Source organism: Leptonychotes weddellii, chromosome 14, assembly GCF_054177405.1.
Source record: "Leptonychotes weddellii isolate Sample4059 chromosome 14, ASM5417740v2, whole genome shotgun sequence".
Classification (NCBI taxonomy): Eukaryota; Metazoa; Chordata; class Mammalia; order Carnivora; family Phocidae; genus Leptonychotes; species Leptonychotes weddellii.
In genome coordinates this window covers 23,050,015-23,072,960 of record NC_138382.1, presented here as the reverse complement: position 1 = coordinate 23,072,960, position 22,946 = coordinate 23,050,015, and the positions used below count along the sequence as shown (strand labels likewise).

The 22,946-nt window shown below is 40.9% G+C and overlaps 1 long non-coding RNA gene and 1 other non-coding gene across 2 annotated transcripts; one reads left to right on the top strand and one right to left on the bottom strand.

Moving 5' to 3' along the window:
- Nucleotides 1–15,253: 15,253 nt before the first annotated feature.
- Nucleotides 15,254–20,876, bottom strand: LOC145716928 (uncharacterized). Its single transcript, XR_014139868.1, has 2 exons — nucleotides 20,680–20,876; nucleotides 15,254–18,644 (listed from the first exon to the last, which is right to left on the bottom strand). It is a non-coding gene; the product is annotated as an uncharacterized LOC145716928 (long non-coding RNA).
- Nucleotides 16,827–16,899, top strand: TRNAK-UUU (transfer RNA lysine (anticodon UUU)). Its single transcript has one exon. It is a non-coding gene; the product is annotated as a tRNA-Lys (tRNA).
- Nucleotides 20,877–22,946: the final 2,070 nt, after the last annotated feature.

Below are 22,946 nucleotides of genomic sequence, written 5' to 3'. Positions count from 1 at the left end.
ATCAAATTGGGGATGAAGGGAGTGTTTAATCAATTTGATAACAATTACTTAGCAATTTGGGGGGGGGGAGAATCAATTTGGCTTGTTTTCTCCCAACATATACCAAAATAAATTCTAGATAGATAAGTTTTTTAAACTAGACAAAATACAAAAAAAAAAAGGATTTGAGGTTTATCAAAGTAGATATTCTAGTTATTCCACTAAAAGACAAGCTTCTCGAAAGTGGGGAATTTTTTGTGAACAGTCAATACTTTTGTTCACAGTTTGTCCACAGTGCCTACAATGTGTCTAGCATCATGTTGGTGTCCAATAAATAATTACCTGAGGGGCATCTGGGTGGCTCAGTCGGTTAAGCGCCCGACTCTTGGTTTCGACTCAGGTCATGACCTCAGGGTTGTAGGATCAGCCCAGTGTCAGGCTCCGCACTCAGCCCAGAGCCTGCTTGAGATTCTCTCTCTCCTTCTCCCTCTGCTTCTCCCCCCTCTCATTCTCTCTTAAATAAATAAATAAATCTAAAAAAAAAAAATTCTGAAAAAAGAATAAGAATTATCTGAGTGAATCAATAAATCATTGGATCCCTCTGCCTCTCCTCCCTCTCATTCTTTCTTAAATAAATAAATAAATCTAAAAAAACTAATTCTGAAAAAAGAATAATAATTATCTGAGTGAATCAATAAATCATTGGATTAAATGTCTGAAGGGAGAAGGACTTTTATAATTTTAAAACAATAGAAAAATAAATACAATAGAAAACAATACAAAAACTGTTTTTAATCAGCAGGTTTGACAGAGTGGAAACCTATAAAAGCCAGAAGACAAATCAGTGGTATATTTGTAGTAAGTGTAGAGGAAAGATAATGGTTTAATAACTTTTACTCTATAAAAAAATTCACCTACAAAAGAGTATACATGTATCAATAAAATATTGTCCCACATTCTCTCATCCACAGCTGGTAGGAGTGTAATTGGTATGACATTTCTGGAAGACAATCTGATAATATGTATAAAATGCATTATAAATGTGAACAATGTTCATTCCACCATTCACCCTCTGGGGATTCAACCGAAAGTAAGTAGGTCTGCAAATATGTACAAGTAATGACATAAGAATGTATGTTGCGGGCGCCTGGGTGGCTCAGTTGGTTAAGCGACTGCCTTCGGCTCAGGTCATGATCCTGGAGTCCCAGGATCGAGTCCCGCATCAGGCTCCCTGCTCGGCAGGAAGTCTGCTTCTCCCTCTGACCCTCCTCCCTCTCATTCTCTCTCTCTCAAATAAATAAATAAAATCTTTAAAAAAAAAAAAAAAGAATGTGTGTTGCAATATGGTTTTTAACAGCTAAAATCATTGGAGACAACCAAATGTTCATCAGTGGGGACATCAAGGCCAGACCTACAGTGGAACGCTACAGAACCTTTAAAGAATCATGCCTGCATTTTTCACCTGAGAAGCTATCAGTTTAAGTCAAACAATTCAGAGTAAACACGGCACGTTTGCACTACATGAGAATGTACGTAATGCCCCTGAATGGTATAGTCCAAAATGGCTAAACTGATAAATTTTATGTTATGTATATCTTACCACAATAGAAAAGCAACATGCTTGATTAAATCTAATTTTCATAAATGTTAAAAAAAATTGATGTAAAACAGTAATAATGTAATTGTTATTATTAAGGAAAATATTTTCTCTCTGAGTGGTAGAATTATGAGTGATTTTCACTTCTCTATCCTTTGATGAAAGTTTGAATTTTTATAAGGAGCAGGTATAATTTTTAATTATGTCGTTTATTATTGGCAAAGATGATAAAGCAACCTCCATTTTGAAAATAGGTATGTCCAGTCTGCTGGACATACATCTATTGAAAATAAGCAGAGAAAAATTGTAAATAATTCATAAAATATAAATTCTAAGGAAGTACATGAGGAAACGTTCAACAATAATCAGATTTATGCATGCAAAGTTAAATAAATAGTCATTTTCAGGGCGTTTGGGTGGCTCAGTCGGTTAAATATCCAATCTAGATTTTGGCTCAGGTCATGGTTTCAGGGTCGTGAGATCGATCCCATGATCGACCCCATCCCAGGGTCGTGAGATCGATCAAACTCCACGCTGGGCATGGAACTGTGTGCTTTCTCTCTCTTTCTAAAAATAAAATAAAATAAAATCTTTTAAAAAACTAAAATAAAATAAATGTCATTTTCAACTGCCAGTTAGGTACTTTTTTAAAGACATACCCAATGCCGGTAGCCTATGCCTTGAATTACTGCCTCTTTTATCACACATTTGAAAAACAATTGTCACCTAATATCTATCTCTTCCTATCCATTTCCTTGACAGCATCAAGCACTAGGCTGTGCCCTCCTGCTGATGCCACATAAGTGCCTTCTTTTTCTTCTACCTCAATCCAGCATCCTGTGGCACCTTTGTTCCTGAACCATCTAGAACCACGTCCCCTGCCTGCCTCCCACTAACCCCCATTCCAGCCCCAGTTTTCCTCTCTTTCACTTCATGCTTCCTTTTCCTATCTCCATTTTCTCTCATTCCTCAACCTGGATGAACCATTCCTCCCATCACCTCTTTTGCTACCCATGAAGCAAGACTGAATTAACACATTCCAGGGGAAAGATCATGGTCATTCTCTATTTTCTTTTAGTATATTGTTTTCTCCTAAATCAGAGTTTGCAACTCACACATACTTCAGAACTAAGTTTGATGTAAAAACCAGAAACGTAAAACTGTCTCAAGACCTTTATTCCCGGTGACACGACCAGACTGACTTCATACGGTATCTCTTATCTTCAAGCTACTATTTTGTTTTGATTTCCAAATTAACCTTATTCACTTATGCTTATGCTTCTCAAGCCGTGATTGCTCCTTCATCAGCACAGACACATGAAGATTGCTCATAAGGATCCCAGACAGGTCATGTGGGGTTGGAATTAAGGAAGGAAAAAAATTAATCTCCATGTCCTGTCTGAGGTCTGGCAGAGCCCAACAGGGCCCCATGGCCAACAGAGACCCTTGAGCCACTCTCCCAACATGTCCAGTTTTTCTTGGCCATACATATACCAGACACACAGGGAAATGCAGGAACAATTGGTCAGTTAAGCAAGAGTTTGCCTTATTAACGTGCTCAAAATTTTGGTGCACTTGACACAAAAAAATAGAAAATATATCTGGCTTACTCTTCTCATGCAAAAACCTCAGTAAATTCTGTTTTCTCAGTCCATTTTCTATCCTGGAAGCAAAAACTTTAAGCAGAAAGCGACACCATGGTGAAATTTAGAGATCCGGAAGGCTTATTTGTACTCACGGATGTCTGAAAAGGAAGCTGCCCCAGCTTCAGCTCTGCCTGTAACAACCCTCATAATCTTTAAAATGTCTTTTACAGAACCGTATTTTTGAGAATTGAAAACATTTTAATATGTGGTCTTATATTTTTGGCAGAGGTTGAGAGCTGCAGAGCTGGATCAAAGAGCTCTATATACAAGGAGCACATCCGGCCAACAGGTTAACCTTAGCTCTCTAATAAACCCAAATTCTGTGGGGCAGCCAGGAGCTCAGAGGAAAACTGGTCAGACCAGTTTGGCTTTCTCAGGGGTATTAGAATCATTTGTTTTCAGTAAACCAATTTCATTCATTCATTCATCCACAAAAACTTACCAAGTCACTGCCTTGCCAATCCATGGCATAAAATAAATGGGCTATCCTTTCGGCCATGTTGGCAGCCAACGACTCCAATTTTCCTTTCCATATTGAATAGTGTGGAGGTTGGTTTATAGTCAAAATCTTATAAATTATGAAAAAAATAAAGTCTGATGCCTTTTAAGCCTGTAATCTTTCAATCTTATTCTCAATAGCACTCGATACAAGCACTCCTGCTCTTGAAATCCTTGTTTACTGGCCTTTATCCTACCTCACGGGTGGCTCCATCCCCATATCCTTGGCTGGCTCAACCTCCTGACCAGGTCTGTAAACACTGGAGTTCCTGTGGGCTGCTCAGTCCCTTAGTCCTCTCCTTCTTCATCACTCTCTCCCAAAAGGACCATCTCTATCCCTATGGCTTTAAATACCTTCTATGTGGGGACAATGCCCCATGTTTATCTTCAGCTCAAGACTCTCCTCTGACCTCCAGACTCAGACCCAGCAGCTTCTCACAGGCCATTTGGAGGTCTCATGGGCATCTAAAATGACATATCCCTCCACAATTCCTGATTCTTTCCCCTCCCCACCAAACCGTTCTTCCTCAGGGTTCTCCAGCTCACAAAATGGCACCACCGCTTGCCAAGTTGTTCAAGCCAAACCTGAAAGTCATTGTTGATTTCTTCCCTTGACTCACTTCCTACATTCAAGCAATAACCTTTTGCTCCTACCTCAAAAATATATCTTAATACCAGGTGTGATGTTCAAAATATTTAACAACTGGTACTAATGAGTATTCATGGTTGGCACTGCCCTGGGTAGTGTCTTCCCACTGGTTCCCTGAGGGTGGCCGGTGGTACATCGCAGTCTCAATGAGCTGGTGAAGCGACCAGTGGCTGCGAGAGTGGCCCTCATCAGAGTCCACCCAGGCCTCACTGAGTCAATTGGCAGGGCCTTAAGGGAAGCACAGATGAGAGCACACGCAGTGTGGACCTGGAGGCCCTCTGCTGGGTCCAGTTTTATCACTCAGTTACTGGATCATGGGCAGAGGGGTGAATGTCAAATATAGGGCGAGGCAGGCTGGAGTGATGGGAGTAGGGGCACTCAAGGAGCTGGGAATAGCAGCTAATTACCAATTGTATCAGTCAGGGTTCTCCAGAGAAACAAAACTAATAGGATGCGTGTATATATAGAAAGAGATTAATTACAGGGAATTGGCTCCCACAGTTACAGAGGTTGGCAAGTCTCGTAATCTGCATGGTGAATCAGCAAGCCAAAGACCCAGAAAAACTGATGGTAGAGTTCCAGTCTGAAAGCCAGCAGACTCAAGATGGAAGAAGAGCTGATATTTCAGTTTGAGCCAATGTCACAATCCAAAGGCCAGCAGACTCAAGATGGAAGAAGAGCTGATATTTCAGTTTGAGCCAATGTCCCAGTCCAAAGGCCATCAGGCAGGAAGGATTCTTACTGAGGGGAGAGTCAGACTTTTTGTTCTATTCAGGTCTTCAACTGATTAGATGAGGTCCACCCACATCAGGGTGGGCAATCTGCTTTACCCAGTCTAGCAATTTAAATATTCATCTCATTCAAAAACACCCTCACAGACACACCTGGAATAATGTTTGACCAAATATCTAGGCACCACATGACTCAGTCAACATGACACATAAAATTAGCCATCACACCTATTGAAATGAAAATTGCTCAATACTTTAATAACTGGTCTGCTGGAATCCACCCACTTCTCTTGACCCCACGGGCATCAACAAACCCAAGCCAACTGATCTCTGGCCTGAATCACTGAGATGCCCTCTAAAGCATCCCCCAATTCCATTCTAATACCCTCTGATCCTGATCCGGGTTTCCAAACTGGCTAAGAATGCAGGGTCCAGAGCCACTCTCTCTGAGCACAGTGTCTGGCTCCCCACTCCCTACCAGAGTGCCCACCACAAGTGCTGGCCTCAGGTCCTACCCTCACTCTTCCCCCACTGCTCTGTAGCACAGGTCCTGACCCCAGGATTACATGTGGGGTGAGGAGGGGGCGGCACTCGCTTTGGATGCAGAATTCATGGACACCAAGAAGCTCAGTCATCAAAAAATAATATTTTGATGCAATGTTTTAAAAATTCAAAAAGTAATGGAAAATCCATAGTGAACAAAAGGTCGCATTTTAAATAAAGACAGGATGGGACAGAGGCAGGATTAGAATGAGGTGACTGAAATAAGTGCAGGGTCAGATCCTGTCCTAAAATGTGGGCATTTTGTTCATCATGGACTTTTGCCCTAATTTTGATTTTGTAAAATATTGCATTAAAATATTACTTCTCTTGATTACTGAGCTTTTGAGCACACCTTTAAATTTTGTGCCCTAGGCAAGCAACTCACTTGCCTCACCCTGTCTGTGCCTTGGCAGGCACCTTGGTAGAATCAAATCCACAATAGCTGGTCTCACTTTCTTACCTTCTCTGCAGTGGGCAGCCAGCTCCTGTCCACAGAGCTCCATGGTTAATTGTGGCCTCCTCCCCTGCTATTCAAATCTCTGGATTGTCACACTGTCCCCTAAATGGCTTCTTAGTTTTATTTCTTCTTAGTTTTATTCCTTGGGTAAAATCCCTCTGGTCATGACCTGGCCATCCCACTCCTAGGTCTTCACCCAAGAGAATTGTAAATATATTTTACACTAAGACTTGTACACCAAAGTTCCTAGCAGCTTTATTCATAATTGCCCCAAACTAGAAACAATCCAAACATCCACCAACAACTGATTAGTGTATACTCATATAGTGGAATACAACTCAGCAAAGCCAAACAAGATCAATGTAAGAGCATGGATGAATCTCGAAGTAATTATGCTTGACTGAAAAAAGGTCAGACCCCTCCCCCTCCAGAAAGAGTATATATTGTATATATTGTACTCTTACATTATATATATTACATTGTGTGTGTGTGTGTGTGTGTAAGATCAATACCCTAATCTGGAGAGACAATAGACCAGTTGTTGCCTAGGCTAGGGCTGGAGTTGGGGGATTGATTGCAAAGGACTACGAGGGAGCTTCTTGGGGTGATAGGAATGTTCTAGATCTTGATTGTGGTGGCAACTATCTTACTGTATACATTTGTCAAAAACTCATCAAATGTTACATTTAAAATAGGTTCGTGTAAAAAAATAAAATAGGTTGATTTTATTATCTAGAGATAATACTTCTCATAAACCTCAGTTCCCTCTTCTTTAAAATGAAGAAAAAATACACTTGTTTGTGATAATGAAGTGAGACAACAGCTGTAAGAACGTAGAACAGTGTCTGGCATGTAATAGAAACTCCATAAATGATAGATAGTATTTTAACAACCACAGTAATCTTGGGCACCTGGGTGGCTCAGTTGGTTAAGCGTCTGCCTTCGGCTCAGGTCATGATCCCAGGGTTCTGGGATCGAGTCCCGCATCGGGCTCCCTGCTCTGTGGGGAGCCTGTTTCTCCCTCTCCTCCCCACTTGTGCTCTCTATCTATCTCTGTCTCTCTCAAATAAATAAAATCTAAAAAAAAAAAAAAAAAACCACAGTAATCTTTTTACTCTATAAATTAGAAGAAAGTCATTTATCTCCCTAAACATCTACCATGTTTCCCATTTGAAGCACTGAAATCATATTTAAATTCTGAAAGAAAGGGCTCCAAAATTCCGGTTGACTTATTAAATAATCCAGTGAGTAAAAGCCTACTTATTTCTTGTTTGTACTTTTCGTCTCTTTAACAACAATAATATGCAAATTGCAAGAAAAAGAAACCATTTTATTGAAGTAATTCCACTGTTGAAAGAAACTCGTTGAAGGTGTTAAAAAAGAATCTATGGAAAACACCCCTTCAGGTATCGAGACTGTTCTTAAAAGGGAGAACGTATGAACAGGAAAAGAAATTCTGGCTTGAAGTGGATGGTTATTGCACCTCTTTTCATGAATGGCTTTTGAAATGGATTTCATCCCTTAAGAATTCAATTCTTTGGCATGGGTATTACTGAATACCCTTCCAGCATGAGAGCAAGCGGAACCATCCAGTGTGGTGTTGAAGAAGGGATTAAAAGTTGACGACCTCCCACCCTTTTCTGTCAGTGGACATTTTGAAAAGTTGCTAATCGAGAGTTGCAAATGTAATCCTTAAGAGTGGATAAACAAAGTACGCTACAAAAAATAGTATTATGTGCTTCAGCAAATTAAATCTGAAAGCAATTCTTAGAGTTGTCAACTTCACGCAAACACATTTTCAATATACTGACTCGTATGTTAATAAGTGTTCACGGGACAAAAGAATGAAATAAGTCGGATATGACCACTGTCCAAACAATTTTACAATGTCAGTGGAACATAGACTGTAGCCATAAGTAATTTTATAAGCAAATTTTGTGAAACAAGAAACTAATTAGAAGAGTCAAATGATCAGAAAAGTGTAATTAAAGAAAGTTATACACTTTAAATACTCACACTTTATTGCAGATAAACAACAAATAGCTTTTCGTATCAGTATGTCCATGCAATGAATATATTAACGAAAAATTAATCTCAATGTACATATGCACAGACAGTTAGAAATAATTCAGTTTCGCTGGGTGTCGGTATATTTACTCAATAATCTGGCAACCCTAACCCACAGCCGAAAAAGAAGAGTAAGATTATTTCAGGAACTTGTGTGACAGGGGCACACTTTCCATTGCAACTGAACCCAGGGGACTCAACATCTGAAGTACCTGACATTTTATCACATGAAGCCAGAGAATGAAGAAACTCAGAATGATACAGCCAAGAATTAGAGGGAACCTGAATCCTGATGACTTCAAGTGAGGTCTTCATTGCAGCCCTAATCCCAGACTTGTCAATTACATGAATTAATACTTCCCCTTTTTTTGCTTAAGCCAATGAATCGTGCATCCCATCACTAACATCCCAGTGGTTCCTCGTGATGCAAGGCTCCATTCCTGCTTCTGTGCTGGAGACGCGGCACTCAATGCTTAATCCTTCCAGCAAACACATCGGCTCACCCCGTTAGTCTGCTGCCTCTGCAGGTCCTCCCACGCAGGACTCTGCCCTTAGTGGGGCTCACCTCCATCTTTCTTTCCCTCCATCCCTGGAGCCACTGTAAACTGTGGGCAACTGCCCCTCTACTGACCCCCAAATCCCCACCCAGACTCCATCTCCCCTTCTCTGGGAACACCTGGGTTGGGTGTGTCACAGGTGCTCAGCAACTGTCGTTTTGGGTCAGAAAACCTAAAAACCATGAACCATCCCAGACCCAGAAATCCAGGATTTCTTGAAAGGGAAGATGACAAAATCAGCTTTTCAACCCTCTGGAGTCTCTCCTGGCAGGAAGAAGGAGACAACTTGGCAAGTCATGTAAACTATTAAAGCAAAAGAGGTGGATAGAGGGAGATCACACCTCCTGTCATTTCAGCCCAGATTCTCTCCAAAACTGAACTGCTTTCCTCTAAACTAGAAAAAGAATCAGCCCCACTCTTCCCAGCAAGGAACAGACCCTGATTCTCAGAGAAACTGAAGAGGCAACTACCACCAGTTCCCAGAACCGCCCCTTGGCATTCTTAAAGAAACCCACACCCACCGCTGTGACCTCAGGAAAATATCAGGCTAATTTCATCTCAGGTTTCCAGGGCTGGTGGAATTTCTAGATGAAAGTCTTCAGGGAACACCTGGGTGTCTCAGTCAGTTAAGGATCCAATTCTTGATTTTGGCTCGGGTCATGATCTCAGGGTCCTGGGATCAAGCCCTGCATCAGGCACCCTGCTCAGTGAGGAGTCTGCTTTGCTCTGCCTGTCCCTCCTCCTTGCTCATGCTCTCACTCATACACGATCTCTCTCTCTCTCTTTCTCAAATGAATAAATAAAAAAATCTTTATATATTCTGGATATTAATCCCTCCCTTATCAGATATATAAATTGCAAATATTTTCTCCCATTCTGTGGTTTGCCTTTTCAATCTGTTAATAATGTCTTTTGGTGAACAAAAGTTTTTAATCTTGATGAAGTCTGCTTTGTCTATTTTTTCTTTTATTGGTTGTTTTTGATGTCATATCCAAGGAATCACTGCCAGATTCAGTACCATGAAGTGTTTCCCCTACATTTCCTCCAAGAGTTTCATACTTTTAGCTCTTACATTCAGGTCTTTGATCCATTTTGAGTTATTTTTTGCATATGGTGTGAGGTAAGGATACAACTTTGTTCTTTCACCTGTGGATATACAGTTTTCCCAGTACTGTTTGTTGAGAAAACTCTCCTTTCCCCATTGAGTGGTCTTGGCACTCTTGTCAAAACCATTTTCCCAAATATGCAAGGGCTTATTTCTGTGCTCTCTATTCCATTGGTCTATATGTTTGTCTACATGCCAGCACCACACCATTTTGATCACTGCAGCTTTGTAGTAAGTTTTGAAATCAGGAAGTGTGGGATCTCCAACTTTGTTCTTCATTTTCAAGATTATTTTGACTATTCAGTGCCCCTAGAGATTCCATATGAATTTTAGGATAGATTTTTCTATTTCTGCAAAAAAATGTCATTAGGATTTAATAGAGGTTGCATTGATTCTGTAGATCGCTTTAGTTAGTATGGACATTATAATAATATTAAATCTTCCAATCTGGTGAGCACAGAATATCTCTCCATTTATTTGAGTCTCCTTTAATTTCTTTCAACAGTGTTTTATAGTTTTTTGTGTATTAACTTTTATATGCGTGAAATCCTCTGGAAGGAAACAATAAACTAACGATAATAGATACCTGGCTGGAAGCAGAGGCTGGGAGCAGTGTGGATGGAAGCTTTTAAATGCTTATTGTAACTTTGTATATTTTTCATGCTTGCACTTGTCAATCAGGGCTATGATCAAGGTGAGGTGAATATGGAATATTGGGCACAAAATTTAAGGAGGGGTTCATTCTCAGGTGCCAATATTGTCCTTGCACAAACCTGAGAGCAAGTGCCTCCTGAAATGTCATGCTCTAGGCCCCCTCCCTAGTCCTGGGCCTCTCAGGAGCATTTCCTAACTAATGACTCATACACAGTCTTCATCTCCAGCTCTGCTTCTGGAGAACCTGACCTGAGACACCCCCTGATCTCTCCTAAAATGTCAAATCCTCAAAAGGAGAGACTTCCCTTGACTCTCCCTTTCTGAAGTAGGGGACCCCTAATGTCTCCCGTTCTTCTCTATCACAAAATGCTGCTTATTTCCCTTATACAAATTTACCTCAATATTGAACCCCTTGTTTATTTATGTATTATTTGTCTAACCTCAAGTTTGCATCCTGTATAAGGATTGAGACCACTGTCTTTGCCCAGTTTTTGATATGTAGTCAGCACTTACGATATATCTGTTGAAGGAATATGTGTGGAATTAATGGATTTATTCCCTGAATGTCAAAATAAAGTTCAAGGAGGATGGCTTTTTTTTTTGTAAAATTAAGATTCTGAATTTGAGTATCATCTTGATAGTTTAATAAAGAAGAGGATGCATTTTTCAATATCCTTTTAAAGGTACAGTTAAACACAGTACTAGCATGAAAAATATTATTCTTGAAGCTCATTCCTTCTTGTCAAATCCACATATCCCATTTGGCTCTGATTTAGTCAGATCTTGCTGCTGCTTTTTATTTTCCGTTTTTTTCTTTTTTTTTTCTCTGAAATATTCATGCATGTTTCCATTATGTCATGTATTTTGTAACTGTAGCTTAAATATCTTTTTTTTAAATCTCTGGGCCAGCAAATCTGTTTTACCTTAGATAAGCCTTAGACTTATAACACAATGATATGATCAATGCACCTAGGGACCTCCTTTTGCTGTCTTATCCTTTATTTAAAAAAAAAAAAAATCTTTCTAGAAGTTTCCAGGACATGTACTTTTTTTTTTTCCAAAATATTTTGCAAATACTAAAGACGCCTTTTTTTCTCTCAAGGGCCTATGAATGTTTGCAGACATTGGAGATTCCCACAATATTCCTCTGTCGCAAGCAAGAGCCATATATTTGAAAGAGGAATGAGGTATTGAGATCCCAAGACCCAGGAGACAATTGCATTTACAAAAAGACTCAGAGGGTGAAGTTCTCAAGCAAAGCAACTGTTCCCAACATGCAAAAATCTTTGTTAGTCTCAACTGTTCCCAACATGCAAAAAGCTTTGTTAGTCTCTCAGCCAAGAAGGTGCCCAATGGGACCTTCTGTGTATGAGTATCATTGTATAGATGTGTGCTTTCCATAGATGTGGAATTTGGTCAGATGTTCAAGGGTTTGCTCTAGAAAAGGAGTCAGCTAACTTCTCTTGAAGAGGGCCATATAATAAACACTTTAGGCTTTGTGAAACACATAGAGTCTCTGTCACATCTTCTTTGTTTGGTTATATGTTTGGTTGGTTGGTTGGTTGTTCAGTTGGTTGATTGGTTGGTTGGTTGGTTGGTTGGTTTTTACAATCCTTTAAAAATGTAAAAATTATTTCTAGCTCAAGGACTATATGAAACAGACCACTGGCTGGATTTGACCCACTAGCCATAGTTTGCTGACCCCTGATCTAAAGGATGGGAGGGAAGAAAGGATATTATCAATGCTTCTCATGGTTTCATTTAGGGCTTCTTGTCTAGCCTTATTATGTGACTTCTCCCTACTAATACTACTTACCCATTCACTGGTATGTGCTAGACCCTGTCAGATACTTTAAATTCATTGCAGAATCTCAGGGCAGCTAGGTGGCTCAGATGGTTAAGGGTCTGCCTTTGGCTCAGGTCATGATCCCAGAGTCCTGGGATCGAGCCCTGCATTAGGCTCCCTGCTTCTCCCTCTCCCACTCCCCCTGCTTGTGCTCCTGCTCTCACTATCTCTCTCTGTCAAATAAATAAATAATAATAATAAATCTTTAAAAAAAATAAATAAATTCATTGCAGAATCTCAATGAACAATCCTTTGAGGTAAACAGTATGCTATCCCCATTTTATAGATGGGAAAAGTGAGGTTTAGGGAAGTTAGGTAACCTTCCCAAATTCACACTACTAATAAGTCACAGAGTCAAGAACCAAAATTAAGTCTGACTCCAAATCTCTCATTTATTCTTTCCACTGGAAACTGACAATAGCAGCTCTCCCTACCCATCTACTTCCAATAAATCCCACACATACTATGCAATCTTCCTAAAATATCAGTTTGATCATGACCCTTCCCTGCTCAGAATGCTTCAGTGGCTTCCTATTATTTACCCAATACACTAAAATCTCCTCTGTCTAGCTCCTGATATGATCTCAACTTAAATTCTCAGTTTTATTCCCATGCCCCTGTGTTTCTCCAGTCCTTCAGACCAGCTCAATCATCAAACAGCATGGAGGCTTTCCACTGCCATGTTTTTCCTCATGCTGTCCCCTACCAAGTACATTCTCCCTTCCCACTTCTCACCACTTACCCACCCTCTGCCCTCTCACAGGTTCAGCCAAACTGTACCTCCCTCAGGAGGCCTGCCATGGACCTTTTCCTTCCAAGTGGGAGTTAATGGCGCTCCTCCTCACAGAGCTGTGGCCCTTTGTTTGCACCTCTGTCTGGGAGTTAAATTTGGGGGCAGGTGTATATGGGATCCTGCCCCTTGAAGGTCCTCTTCTTCAAAGTCCCTCATCTAGGCTTGGATAGGCTCTGTCATTTGGGCACCTGTCCCCCACTAGGACCTTCTAGTCATCTTGAGAGCTTAGTGTCTCTAGGAACTGGCTTTTGTTTAACGGTCTATTCTTCGTCTCAAGGGCCTAATTCAATTTTAGCTAGAGTTTCCAATTGTTCATTACACAAGCCCAGTCTTGTAAAATGGAGAGTTGAGTTTGGCCAACTCTGAAACCCCCTACTCAGACCCTATCATCATTCGGGTCTTCAACTCACTTGGTAACTCCAAGACCTTAATGCATCATTCTACCCACATCTTTAAGGCATCTTGTATTTGATGCACTATTCGCAAATATCACATTTAATCTCTATAAAACCCCTGTGAAGCAAGTGGTGTACCCTCCTTTTACAGATGAATAAACTGAGGCTGCAGAGAGCTGAAGTATTGTCCCAGGGTCAGTGTGTCCTTGCGGAGCACGAGCATTGCCCCAGCACCCCTCAGGCATAATAAGCAGAGGCTCCAGATTCCCAGCCTCTCATGTCCGGAGGAATTGTATTCTGGCACATTTATGCAAATGTTAGAGCCAGAATCTCAGGGAGGAGTGGGGAGAGTCAGGGAGGAATGAGGTCAAGAAATATCTGAAGGCGTTTCTCCCAGGAACCCCTGGCCAGTGTCTATGAGCCTAGCCCTTCTGTGGTATGAAGGAAATTTTCCCTTACCCTAATATATTTTTTTAAGATTCTATTTATTTATTTGACAGAGAGAGACACAGAGAGAGAGGGAACACAAGCAGGGGGAGTGGGAGAGGGAGAAGCAGGCTTCCCACTGAGCAGGGAGCCCGATGCGGGGCTCCATCCCAGGACCCAGGGATCATGACCTGAGCCGAAGGCAGACGCCCAACAACCGAGCCATCCAGGTGCCCCTCTCTTACCCTAATATTTTTAACATCACGTACCCCGATCTCCTGTGGGGACCTGTATCACAAAAAATTTCATTTCCGAATCTGCTACACCAAATGCCCTTAGGGTAAAAAAAGTGCATGTGTGTACACACATGCACAGCAAAAGCACACACGTATTTCATAGATCGTGGGAAAACCACATAAGGTTATCCTCCAAAGTGCATGTAATTGTCACATGGTATCGATTACACGTAACAAGTAGAAAACCGAAAAAGATGTGGCTTTAAAATAAAACAAGTTTAAACAAAAAAGAAAAAGGCAAAGAAGAATGGTGGAAACTGAAAATGCTTAAATGCTCATTCAGACAGGAGATTAGGTCAATCTCCAGACCCACCGACAAGAAGTGAGACAGGTCTGGGGCGAGGAAGATTGACAGGAATTGCCCAGTTGCCATAGTTACCAGCTATGAATTTTCCTTCAGGCAATCATAAAGCGGCTTAGAATCTCTGACCGACTTGTTCTTAATCAAATTATCAAGTGGGTAAATTTTGTCTTGGGGAAATTTTCTCAAATCGTTTCTGATGTTCACTCACTCATTCATTCATTCATTCATTCATTCAAGAAACATTCATTGGTTTCCGCTATGAGCCAGGCAGGGTGTTAGGTGCTATGAAAGAAACAGTGAGAGAGCTGATCCAGGAGACAGATGGGACCTTGCCATAGATAACAGAAGCAACAGCAATCATTTGTTAAGTGCTCCCCATGTGCCATTAATTATTCCACTAATAAGCACAAATAGCCTATGAGTCCAGTTCTTATTATCTCTACTATGGAAATCAGTTCACCCAGCACCATGCTCAGCTCCCTCTGCCCATGGGGCCCAGGCTTCATCTGCTAATGCTCCATCCCAGTGTTGTTTTGTACACATACAATGCGAGCCATGAGTATAATTTTAAATTGTCTAGTAGCCACATTTGGAAAGAGGTAAGAAGAAACAGATGAAACTAATTTTAATTATGTATTTCATTTAACCCAATCAATATATTCCAAAATACTATCCTAACAACGTAATAAATACAAAAACTACTCATGAGATATTTTATAATTTTTTTCATCTTCAAAGCGCAGGGCATGTTTAATATTTACAGAACATCTCAATTTGGACGGGTCACATCTCAAGTGCTCCGTGGCTACCTGAGCCTGACAGTAGCCATACTGGGTGGCGCAACTCCACCCCTTTCTCAGGCAAGCACTTTGGCAGGGTAAGACAAGCGTCCGCCTCTCTGAAGGCAGAAGAAGAGCTGGGTACTCGGGCATGGCTGGGGATACCAGGAAACAAAGTGACATTTGAGCCAAACCTTGAAGACCAGGAGGGATGAGAACAGGAGAGAGAGGTCATGCCAAGCTGGGTGAGCAACATGAGAGAGACTGGAGAAGGCAGGTGTGAACAGGAAGAACAACACCAGTTCACACTGCTGGCATATAGGATCTTGGGAAGCAGCATTTTTATACCTTCTTACCATGCTCTATGGTGAGAGATGTTTTATATGTATTTATCCACATTTGTGTATACACACAGATATACACGTATATCTACATATATTCACATATGTATGTACACACTCAGGTATCTTCTATTCTATTAAATTCCCTTCTATTATAATTTTGTGATGCTGACCATGATCCACCAACCTGATTTCATAGCCACTCTGGATTGGAACTCGCAAAGACTACCGAGGAGGACACGTACCATCTACATCTCCAGTGCCCATTTCCCCCCTCTTTTACTCATTCCTGCATTAGCTCAGTGCAAGTGAATTGATGGAACTGACCCACCTCTGGCTCCAGCAGGAGGCCCACAACTCCAGTGTGGCCCGCCAGACCACTGCATCTGGTGGCCTGACTGATTCAGAGATACGTGTATGGCCAAACAGAGCCAATTAGAGCTAATCCCACGATTTTCTTCTGCAATGATCAGGGCAAGGAAGAGCCTTTTATGCTACACTTTGGAGATGACAGGAGACCCCAGTTGCAGAGGGCCTGCTGAGAGGGAATCCAAAAGAGAGAAAAAGCAGATGCAAGAGTGGAGAAGCCAAATTTTGAAAGTATTGTTTGAGCGTCTTTATCACACCGTGCCTGAAACCTCACCCCTAATCTACCATGGGACTTTTAAATTATAAGAGCCAATAAATTTCCATTGTTTCCTTAATCCCAGTGAGGTTGAATTTTCTGTCACTTAAAACCTAAAGAACTAATTGATAAAATCCCCGTACATGTCACCGCAGACACTCAGTGCCTTTTTATTGCTTCTCTTTGGCAAAGCTCCGGGCATTTTTCTCCTGAGCCAGTCCCTGTCCTTTACAATGTTCCTCCCCTCTTGTCTCCAGGTCTGAATCCCTTTCTTTATGTGTTCTTTTCGCCATAACATGAGTGTCTTCACCTAGCTACTTCTCCCGGGCACATTTGCATTTTTAATCTCACTAGCCCACCATGTGATCTAAAAGACTTGGAATTTCAGCAGTGTGGCAGACAGATGGGGGAGAAATCTGGGAACAAAGATTCACCTGGTATCTGCTCTGAAAGAGTGTAAGCCCAATTCCACACACAGTGGCTGGGTTGTTTTGTTTTATTTTGTTTTGAATTAATTTAAAAGTCCCACTTTGGGGGTGCCTGTCTGGCTCAGTTGGAAGAGCGTGAGACTTTTGGTCTCAGGGTCGTGGGTTTGAGTCCCACTTTGGGTATAGAGATTACTAAAAAAAAATAAAATAAATAAACTTAAAAAAATTTTTTAATAAATAAATAAAAGTCCCACTTTTGTTGTAGTTATTGTTGTTGCTAAGTGATGAGTTATTTCCTGAAACTCCAAGCTGCCGTCTGGGTCTGTGACTTTCCAGAACTCTCTACCTTAATTGGCAACTATGCACCCAAAGAGGTATCCCGTGAATACTTGGTTACTTATAGGAAAATGTGAACCCTTCAAAAATAAGTACCCTGCCAACATTTCTGAGCTGTGAAAGGTGGTGCCCAGAACTGTCAAATGTCAAAAATAATTACCAGGCAGAATGTTACTCACACATCTAGCAGTCATGATCAAAACTGATCCTTCCTGCCTTCATCTGTCTGGACAAAGTTAGGGAGGGAAGCTGCCCAGCCCGTTGCCTTGAGGCCTCATAGATTTGGAAAGGGTGCGTCCCCGACCTAATTCTGGAATATTCCCTTTAGCTGTCAGGGGTAATTTTGCGCACTCACTGCTCAGCTGCTGTTTTCATTTGTTTGTTTTTCTACACACACATATAATTTTTCATAAGCGCACAGATTGATGGTATCATACTCACCAGGATTTTTAAACTTTCCATTATAAAGTAAAATATAATACAGGTGCAGAAAAAGTATTCAAAGCAAATGTAAATAGTAATGAATTATTATAACCACCACCCAGGTCAAGAAATAGAACTTTGCAGCCCCCTTAGAAATCGCTGTCATATGCTGCATCCCAGCCACTCCCCATCTCTGAAAGGTAATCACTCTCGGGACTTCTGGCTAATCCCTGCCTTGTGTTTCTTTATCGTCTTATCACCCAAGTGTGAAATCCTAGACACTGTAGCTTGGTCGTGCCCATGTTTTTAAAAATCTGAAAAGTCTTCATTTCTTCTCCTCAGAGGTTCCCCCTCCAACCTTTTATTCTCCTTACAGATTATCTATCAAGAACCCAGCAGGCTGTGTTTAAAGGGGAGAGGGGTTCCCAGTATCTACTATGCCCATCACCCCCCATGCCTTCCTCCCTCCACCTCACGCAGAGCCAACGGCTTCCCTTGCCTGCTCCACGCCAGCCAGCTCAAACTCACAACCGCCGTGTGCCCTCCAGTGTTTCCCTCCATACCCGTAGATCATAGGCAGGTGGTTTTTTTGAAAGGAGAGACCGGAAAGCAGGAGTGAGGGAGCAGAGAGTGAGACAGGGTGGAAAGGCGGTGTTATGGAGCTGGTCACCACTGCAGGTTCCGCAGAGGCACAGAAATCATAGGAGGGCCACAGGGACGTGACTCGAGGCACAAGGAGGCTTCCAAGATCTCCCTCTCCTCCCCAAAAATGTCTCCAACTTTCCTGCTTTCACCATGCAACTCTTGGCTTCCCCCCCACACACATTAATCTGAGCCTAAAATAAGCCTACCATCTTTCAAAGCCCCACTTTGAATGTCACCTTTGGGAGGCAGCATATGGAGAAAGAACATGGACTTGGGGGCCAACGCGCTGACAAGAGCTGGCTCAGCTCTTCTGCTGCATCAGACACTTGGACGGCTCCTCCAGGGTCTCCAAGACACAGATCCCCTCCCGGAGCAGGGACACTGGCAGTCTGGCTTGGCCAGAGCCTCTGCTAAAAACAAGCATCCCCCCACCCCACCCCACACCAAAGGGCTTGATGAAGCAAATGCCCAGGATGTTCCAGCCAGATGTTGTAGAGACAGATATTGTAGAGACAAGAAAACACCTGCAGAAAAGAAAGCAACAGAGGGTCAGAAGTTGCAAAACAGGCTTTGCTAACTAGATAAAACTGGTCTTCTGTACAATCCTTTAGCCAGGTCTTCTGTCCCCCAAACCACCCCCCACCCAATCAGTCTTCCCCAAACCCCCTCCACAGTCACTGTCGCCCAGGTTAGAGAGAGATTGAACCACCCACTCAGAGCACCCACTCCGTCTGTACCAAAGTCAGCTTGCTTCCAAAATTGACTAGAAGATGAGATTTTTACCTCCAGAGAAAAACAAAGCAGAGAGAAAGAGGGATGTATTCACCCACACTCATGAAAGGGGAAACGTCTGAATTTGACAACCTGGAGACAATTCAGGTATGTGCCACTGTGGCCAGTGGAATGTATAAATGTCATTTCCCATCTGCCTCTGAGGCTAAAATATCAAAACTGACACCACCTCACGGCTTGAGAGCCATTCCCTACAAAATGACAACAAATAATTTTATCATAAACAAGTTAGCGTGAAAGTCCTCCCTTCTTAATTTCAGGAGAAAGGATGCTAATCCTTTAATTATGCAGTACGTTGATCTGTCAAACTGACTGTCTCTGCTAAAAAGTATTTTGCTATCACAGAGCCTGCTGATAAGTATCTGCTCAAAGAATTTATAGTGTTACAGAAAAATTCCCTTGTTTAAAAAAAAAAAAAGCAAAGAGTGGAAAACTTAATCCTTTTAAGAAAGAACTACTATATAGACCCGACCATCAGCTGCCTCCCCCATCGTGCCTGCGGAAGGAGTTGTAGACAAAGGCCAAGGGAACCGGCCTGCAGTGTATTTCCAAAAGGTGTATTTCTGAAAGGGTGCTTGAGGACTTAACTGAATGGGAGCAACAAATAAAAACTCAGATCTAGTTGAGAAATCATATGCTCAAAGACCTGAAGAAGGAGCACCTCGTGGTGAGGCTAATGTTGAGTGGAAGATCTGATATTAGCCCTGGAGAAGGAGCAGCTATGCTTCAGGGCAAGTGCATGAGGAAACTGGGCCAGGAGACCTGGCTGTGCCAAGTGGGAGCTGTATGATGTTGACCAAAGCTCAGACGGAACCCTGATGAAAATCATTTTCCCAAAATAGGAATAGCTACCTTTACCTTACAAGACTGCTGTTAGGATTAATGAGATAGAACATATGAAAGCACTTCAGCAAGTCTAAAGTAAGTATGTGATCATGGCAGCATATTAGCTGGTTGCTCCAATGGACTGCATTTAGAGGCACACAGAGACCACCTGACCAATTTCAGTTCATTTATCCCAGCCCACTTCCCATACTACCAGGCTGCCCCAAGTCCTATGGGAAATCCAAGCACAGGCAAATCATTTGACTCAAACAATCTGCATATAGCCAAATACATTCTAAAACTAAAAAAATAAAATAAAAAAATTTAAACTTCCTGGTCACTTAATTTACAACAAAAGAGCCAAGACTATATACAATAGGGAAAGGACAGTCTCTTCAGTAAGTGGTGTTGGGAAAACTGGACCGTCACATGCAAAAGAATGAAACTGAACCACTATCTTACACTATACACAGAAATTAACTCAAAATGGATTAAATCTTGTATATAAAACCTAAAACCACAAAACTCCTAGAAGAAAACATAGGCTCCTTGACATCGGTCTTAGCCTTGACTCTTTGGATCTGACACCAAAAGCAATGACAACAAAAGCAAAAATAAACAAGTAGAAGTACATCAAACTAAAAAGCTTCCCCACAGCAAAGGAAATCATCAACAGAATGTAAAGGCAACCTCCTGAATGAGAGGAAATATTTGCAAATCATATATCTGATAAGGGGTCAATATCCAAAATATATAAGGAATTCATACCACTGAAGAGAAAAAACAAACCAAAAAATCTGACTTAAACATGGGCAGAGAATCTGAATAGACAATTTTCCAAAGAAGACATGCAGATGGCCAACAGGTACATGAAAAGATGTTCAGCATCACTCATCATCAGGGAAATGCAGATCAAAACCACAATGAGATAGCACCTCACACCTGTTAGGATGGCTGTTATCAAGAAGACAAGACATGGGGCACTTGGGTGGCTCAGTTGGTTAAGCGTCCAACTCCTGGTTTCAGCTCAGGTCATGATCTCAGGGTCCTGGGATCAAGCCCCGCATCAGCTTCCGTGCTCAGCATGGAGTCTGCTTGTCCCTCTCCCTCTGCTCTTCTCCCTGCTCAGTCGCTCGCATGCTCTCTCTGTCTCAAATAAATAAATAAATAAAATCTTTAAAAACAAATAAGTAAATAATAATAGTAATAAAAAGAAGACAAGACATAACGAGTGTTGGTGAGGGTGTGGAGAAAAGGGAACCCTCATGCACTGCAGGTGGGAATGCAAACTGGTGCAGCCACTGTGGAAAGCAATATTGAGGTTCCTCAAAAAATTAAAAATGGAACTATCATAGATCCAACAATTCTACTTCTGGATATTTATTTATTATCCTCCCCCCACCCCCCGCAAAATGAAAACACTAATTTGAAAAAATATATGCAGTCCCATGTTCACTGCAACATTATTTACAATAGCCAAGACATGGAAACAACTTAAATGTTCATCAATGGATGAATGAATAAAAAAATACGGTGTCTATACATATATATGAATATTATTCAGACATTAAAAAACAAGGAAATCCTGCCATTTGTGACAACATGGATGGAACTTGAGGACCTTATGCTAAGTGAAATAAGTTAGACAAAGAAAAATACTGTATGATCTCACTTATATGCAGAATCTAAACACACAAATTGTGTGTTTCAGAGTCTAAACACACACAAACAAAAACAAGCTTATAGATACAGAGAACAGATTGGATGTTGCCAGAGGTGGAGGTGGGGCGTTGGCAAAATGTATGAAGGGGTCAAAAGTACAAACTTCCAGTGAAACAATGAACAAGTCATGGGGATATAATACACAGCATGGCAACTATAGTTAACAACACTGTATTGCGTATTTGGAAGTTGCTAAGAGAGTAGATCTTAAAAGTTCTCATCACAAGAAAAAAAGTCTGTAACTATGTGTAAAGACAGATGTTAACTACTTATTGTATCAATCATTTTGCGGTATATACAAATATCAGGTCATTAAGTTACGCACCTGAAACTAATAAAATGTATGAGAATTATATCTCAATTTTTAAAAATTCAACAAGTAAATAAACCCCCCAAAAATTAACCCTTTCTAATACTAGAGCTGAGAATACAGAAACAAGCCAATGGGATAGGATAAGGGGTCCAGAAGAAAAGGTAAAGTAGCATTTCAAATCACTGAGTAAAAGATAGTATTGGGGAACGTGGCTAAGCAGAAAAAAAACAAAAAACACTCAATTTGTAAATCATTTCTTGAATCAAATTAATTCTAAATGGGTCGAAGATCTAAGCTTAAAAAACTAAAACCACAGAACATACCAGAAAAGCATAACTAAACATGCATTGAGGGTATCCAAGCATGATGAAAAAACAAAACAAAAAAAAGACTCCATAAAAGAACTATCGCTAAATTTGACTACAAACAAGACATACAGTGTGGAGAATGGAGCACTGGGTGTTATAAACAAACAATGAATCATGGAACACTACATCAAAAACTAATGATGTAAAAAAAAAAAAAACTAATGATGTAATGTATGGTGACTAACATAACATAATAAAATAAAATTTTTAAAAAAAGACATTCAGTGTGGGGATATAGATCTATTTTATATAGGCAGATATATGTATAGATACACAGACATATCCTAAAACAATAGAAACAAATGATCAACTGAGATTTTGTTTTAATTGTAACAGGCAGAAATTTAAATAAAGAATACTCTTTACAGTAAGAAAAAGCTGGATAATTCAATAGGGAAAAAATGTACAAAGGGACTAAAGATATTATCCAAAGAGGCAGTTAATATATGAAGGGGCTCAAACTCACTCATAATAATGAAATTCATATGAAAACAGACATAAACTGCCATTTTTTGCTCCTTATAACAAAAGGAAGTTTAATTATATCTGGCCTTTGTGGGTGGTGGGATGAGAGAATAAGAATAACCTTTATTGGAGAACACCATTTTGGAGGGCCATTTGGGGATATCTATCAAAAAATTCAACCTGCATATCCGGCAATTATGTTTCCAGAAAAGTATCTTTCCCACAGGTGTGTAAAAATTACAGAACAAAGACACTGGTTGCAGCAATGTTTGTTTGCAAGAAAGGGGAGTCCTAAGTGTCCATCATTAGGAGACCAGTCAAATAATATGAAGTATTCATAT